Raw genomic sequence first — 6,072 nt, 5'->3', positions numbered from 1 at the left:
ATGATTTCATCTTTCATTCATGTGTTATTTTAAAACACAGTTCAATTGAGTAAAATATAAAGATCTAATGGTATTTATCCAACGATTCAGGAAAGAGGCAGCATTCAACCTAGCAGGTAGATTGGAGCTCTGAAGAGCTATACAGGGCAAGAAATTTTATAGACATAAGGGAGCAGGAATATGGCAGTTGTACTAGGGGAAGAAAAGCAGATTAGATATTCCTTTGGAGGATGGTAGTGGTCCACCAGGCAGATTACCTAACAAGTGCTGATCAGGCAATCCTGATTGGCTAGTTTAAAATTCCATTTTTGGAGTAGCCAAACCTGTAATTACGTTCAGTCTCACTTTGGTGTTGTGGGGCTTAACATAAGCTAAACTCCATTTGGGGCCTGTTATCTTGTCTTTAACATATTTAAAAGTGTCTGTGTGCATCATTTAACAATTTCTAAATGTACATGTGGTTTTGATTTAGCTTTCCTTAGTTGTGCTAAGTTCCAAGAATGTGTTATTTATAATGAAAAGTCTTTGAAATTCATTGGACCTTGTTTAATGGCTTGGTGTATAATCAATGTTTATAAATATTCGATGGATGCTTTAAAAACGTGTGTTCTCCAATTCTTGGGTAAAATATTCAATACATTTCCATTAGACAAGCTTTTAGTATTGTTATTCAGATCTTCTGTATCATTACTGATGTGTGCACATGCTTTATCAAATATTGTGAACAGTGTATTAAAATCACCCATTATCATGGGGAATTATCAGTTTCCTCTTGCAGTTCTTCTGTTATTTTTTATAGTACACAGTTCAACTTTATGCTATTGGATGTAACCAAGTTTAGAATTGTATCACCCTTCTGAACTGATTACTGTCTTCTTTGGTAAATTGTAAGTTTATTTTGTCTGATTACAATATAGCTACACTACACCAACTCTCTTTTGGTTCAAATTTGTTTGACATATCTTTTTTCCATCATTTTGCTTCAACCATTCTATATTATTATGTTATAGGGGTGTCTCTTAAACAAAAGATAGCTGGATTTTGTTTATTTGTTGTATTACAATCTTTGTCCTCTAACTGGAGAATTGGATCCAATTATATTTATTGTGATTAATATATTTGGATTTATTTCTACCATCTTATTTCTAATATTTCATTTTTTCTCTTTCCTTATCTTCATTTAGATTGCTTTTTATTTAATTCTAGTTTTTTTCCTTATGCGAAATTTGACCTTATATACTCTATTCCTATTTTTTTGGTGGTTACACTAGTAATTTTTACATGTATAATTAATTTAATAAAGTCTAAAATTAATCAGTATCATTATCCTCCTTTGCAACAACATAAGTAAGCACTTTAGAGTGCTTTAACTTAATTAACACTTTCCCAAGTTACAATCACCATTGTCCAGTATTTTAGTTGACATTTTCTCCCCCACACATTTTTTTAGTCAATGTTTTCTTAGATTTACCTATATTGTTACTGTTTGCTTACCATTCCTTTTTGCATATCAGATCTTCTATCTAGTATTATTTTGTTTCACAAATTCATTCTCAACAAGTTCCTTCAGTGAGAGACAGGTGGCGATAATTCTCTCAATTTTTGTTTGGCACAGTCTGGATGGGACCACTTTACTATAATTTTTAACTTGGGAATTTTCAGGTCACACAATTAATATAAATCTCAGCCCTACATCCATCTGAAGTCTGATCTGATCATGAATTTTCACCAGAAGCTTTTTGGTATAAATTTACCTGCCTGAAGTAGAGGCTAAAAAAGCAAATATATTTATGTTTGGGGACTGGGAAAGAGTGGAAATGGGATTTGAGTTTTTTCTTTTTTCTAGTTCACCTCTTCACTGCAGATGTTTCTTTTCAGTAGTCTCTGCTTTATGTAGGAATCTCTGACCTGATTTTCACCTTGTTCTGCACTAGGTTTTGTAAGAAGTCACAAGTTGTGTTAAGATTGAAGCTCTAGGTCACCTAGGTTTGACAGGGCCTCCTGAGATAGGTAAATGTCCCTAGGGCAGCACCATCTTCATCACTCAAATACCCTTCTGGATTCCTAGCTCTCCATTTTTTGGCTTCTCATGTTTTCCTTCCCTTTCTTGCTGGCTCAATGGTGCATTTAAAGGGGCTTTAAAAAATACTTTATCAAGCATTTGTAAGTGTTGCATACAAGTACAGCTTTTAAGGATCTATTCTGCATCTTTCTAGAACCAATGCATTCCACTCTTAATAACTTATGCATGGCAGCCAGGAGGACTACTGTTGTTACCAAAAGGGGGACCCCTTCCAGGGCCCGAGAGTGGGCTCTTGTCTAACACTTGGAAATGAATTGTCTGAGGAGAAATACGTGCTGACAAAGCAAAAGACTTTATTGGGAAAGGGCACCCAGGTGCCCTAGTAGGTGCCCTACTACCCTGGAGAGTAGCAGGGTAAGGGAACCTAGGAGAACTGCCCTGCCACGTAGCTTGCTGTCTCACGTTTTATGGTAACGGGGTTACTTTCCGTGTTGTCTCTGGCCAATCATCTTCTCCGTGCCCATATTTAGCCTGATTCAAGGCCCTCCCTGACAGTGCGCAAGAATTTCTCAGACAGGATGGTTTCCAGCACAAGGATTTCTGGGAGGTTGGTGGGACATATTATGGACTGACATCTCCTCCCTCCTTTTGGCCTCTCCCGAATTCTCCAAGTTAGTTTTCAGCGGCAGCACTGTGTTCCTTATCGTGACCTCCTGTTGTAAAACAACTTACGCAAGTGGTTATTACCATGACTGGCCAAGGCGGGCAGTTTCAGTCAGCAGTTCCCTAACATTTTCTCCTCCATCCCTGTAACTCACCAAACTGCATGCCTTTGGACAACCTCCGCAAACCTCAGTTTTCTGAGTTTCCTTATCTGGTGCCTCCTTATTAGATCCGTTAAAACAGAAATTTTTTCCGTTTACATAACCTCCTTCAGGGAAGAGATTTAGCATTTTTGATAAAACCCTTAAATTTCTGGGGACCTTTAATAAAATTAAGACTTCTTGTAGGAAACACACACTTGCTAACAGGTGAAAGTCTCAGTCTAAAAATAACTTTACACTTTGATTTTCGTTAACTGTATACTCTATCCTCATTCTTTTCCCCTATGAAATACCCTTATCAAGAGTGAATCTTTGAATTGGATTCCTGCAGGGCTTTTTTTTTAATTTTACAATAAGATAGACCTAAATATATGATATATGATCATAACTGAATAGTCTGAAAAGTTTTTATTAGCTAATCTTTCATTTATAAGAAAATTTAAATGAATTTGTTTTCATCTTTCAGCTCTAAGTTTAGAGGCACTATAAACAAATCAGACTATCTTAGTTTCTACTGGAAATAAGATATTCCTGAACTGCAAAGATAAATATTACCTTCCAAAGGAACTTTTTCTGTTTTAAAATTTTGTGCAAATTTGAAAACAGAACCTAGCTTGAAAAGTTTAAACAGAAATGTTAAGACCAAGCCCATAAGTTTTACTTGCATTTCCTGTTTATATGCAAATTTGGTGATTATTCTGGCTAAGGTATTCCCCCTCTACCACAAACTTTCATCATTATGTTAATCAGAAGAAATGTATTAAATTTTTAATGACCATGGCTCCTTATGAAGAAACTAAGGACTGGCTACATGAAAAAAAGAAAAGACTTTTCTAGCTCATTTTAATTTATTGTTAATTATGTAAGTTTGAAATAACATTTTGATGATTTAGCTGAAAAGTAATAAAAATTAAGTACTGGAGTGTTAGAAAAGCTAGATTTCTCACAGATTGAATTTGAGTAAATCACCTTTCTATGCTTCAGTATTTTCTATAAAGGGAGGATAACAGTAACTCAGCATTTGAGTCAGAATGAACTGGATTCAAATTCCTGGCAGTTTGAACTTAGAAGAGCTCCTTATGCTTCTTTGTGGGGTAGTTACATCCATATTGTAAGGATTAAGTAGTGTCTGCACCATGCACCAAGAAAGAGTAAAGAATAAAGATATGAGGAGAGTACTTTTGCTGCCGGTGAATTTAAGGCCCTTTCCTCCTCGCGAAAGAATTCAGAGACAAAGTGATAGGTAAAAAGTGGATTTATTTAGAGATACCACAGACAGAACGTGGGCCATCTCAGAAGGCGAGAAGCCTTGGGGGAAGCACACTCCACAGACAGAGTGTGGGCCATCTAGGAAGGCAAGAAGCAAGAGGCCTTGAAATATGGGGTGGTTAGTTTTTAATGGGCTGGATAATTTCATAGGCTAATGAGAGGATTATTCCAACTATTTTGGGGAAGGGGCGGGGATTTCCAGGAATTGGGCTATGGTTGACCTCAAAACTGTCATGGCACTGGTGGGTGTGTCATTTAGCTTATGCTAACGTATTACAATGAACATATGATGAGGCTCAAGGTCTACTGAAAGTCAAATCTTCTGCCATCTTGGATCCAGTTGGTTCTCACTAGTTGTCATGTACTGTGGCTATGTCATTCTTTTAAAGGTTGTGCCCTGCCCCCTTCCCTCCTGTTTCATTTTTGATTTTGCTATATTAATCTAATTATTTAATGATTGTTTTAACTTTTTCTTAATGTCTCTCCACTGTATTCCCTTTACCCTTTCATTAGCAAGTACCACTTTTTCTCCTTGCTTTTCAACTTTCTCTACTATAAAAAGGATGCAAAATTTGTCAGTGCAAAGGGACATCTCTCAAGCACTGCATCATTTTGATGTTAAAAATAGCAACTGCATGTTCAGGAAAACCCACCTGTATTTCCCTATTAATTCCCCAGGGTGTGTGTGTGTGTGTGTGTGTGTGTGTGTGTGTGTGTGTGTGTGTGTGTGTGTGTGTGTGTGTTTGCAAATATATAAGGAAAAGGGGATCAATGTTAAAGCTACTTATATACTTGGCATTGATTCATTGAACCAAAAATCATGGAAGCAAAAAAAGAAAAAATTAGGAGAGCTTTAGTTCTTCTGAGTTTATAGCTGCTAAAAACAGCTTTTATAAAGGAATCGCCTTTGTGCAAAAAGTATTTTCTTGTTTTTTACGCCCTTGAAAAGGAATCACATATCATACATGAAAATGGTGTGCTGCTTGACTGCATCAAAATGACAAGGGTCCAGCAGACACATTATAGCTAAATTTTAGTAGGTAGAGCAGACACACTTGAGCTTATTTTTCTCTGACTTTCTCACTCCCCATTCCAGCCCCTCGGGTACGCACGTTACACGATTCCCTAGAGTCAGAAGATGGGAGTGGAGAATTTCAGTACAGAATGTAGCTCTGGACATCACCAAGAAAAAGGAAGGGAAGAAAGAGAAGAGAGGGTAAGCAAAAGGGAGGGGGAAAAGGAAAGGAAGGAGAGAAGGAAAAAAGGAGGGAGGGAGCGCAAGAAAAGAATGAAAGAAAAAAAAACAGAAAGCAAGGAGAGAAAAAAAATAAAGAAAAACTGAGAAAGGAAGAAGCTTCGCTGAAGGGAGGAAAAGGAGCGAGGAAGTGGAGAAGGAAGAGTGTGAGAAATGTTTTTGTCTCAGGTCCATTAGAGAGAGAAATAGAACCCTTATCAGCACTACAGAATCTCGAAGAGGCAGTGTATTTTCTTGAAAGCCCCGAAGCTAAGCAATTCCAAGAATGTTTGGCAAAGCCCTTTGGGGAAGGGTGAGGGGGGGGGGGCGGGCGTGGGGGTGGGGGCTTTCTCACACCCCCACCCCTGGCCCCCTCACAGGATGTGACAGGATTTGGGAGACCTAGAGGAAACCTTCAGGTCACCCAGGGAACTGCTCCTCTCGCTGGTCCTGCAGTGGCGAGGCGGGGTGGGGGTGGGGGGGTGAGAGCGCCGAGACGCGCGGGGCGCGGAGATGTGCAAGTGGCGAAGCTGGACCCAGCGCAGGCGGGAGAAGCCGCCCGACTCCCGGCGCGGGATCTGCTGAGAGACCAAGGTGAGTCTCTCCGGGTGCGGGTCCGAGAGATGTCCGGGTTCCCCGTCGCCCCCGGGCCCGGGCCGAGGCGGGCCCGGAACCTCCCTGGAGTCCGGCCTGGGCTCGGCGCCGCCGCCCGCCGCCAGGAG

At 39.5% G+C, this 6,072-nt stretch overlaps 1 protein-coding gene across 4 annotated transcripts in view; it reads left to right on the top strand.

Moving 5' to 3' along the window:
* Positions 1 to 5,818: 5,818 nt before the first annotated feature.
* MME (membrane metalloendopeptidase) overlaps positions 5,819 to 6,072 on the top strand; it is a 90,364-nt gene continuing 90,110 nt past the window's right edge. For all 4 annotated transcript variants that reach the window (XR_014296746.1, XM_082654360.1, XM_082654361.1 and 1 more), the window contains exon 1: positions 5,819 to 5,944. The gene's annotated coding sequence lies outside the window, so the exon portion shown is untranslated. The remainder of the gene's footprint in view (positions 5,945 to 6,072) is intronic.

Source organism: Grampus griseus (assembly GCF_964374135.1).
Source record: "Grampus griseus genome assembly, chromosome: 5".
NCBI classification, from domain to species: Eukaryota; Metazoa; Chordata; class Mammalia; order Artiodactyla; family Delphinidae; genus Grampus; species Grampus griseus.
The sequence above is the reverse complement of the archived record's forward strand: the minus strand, read 5'-3'. Positions and strand labels throughout refer to the sequence as shown.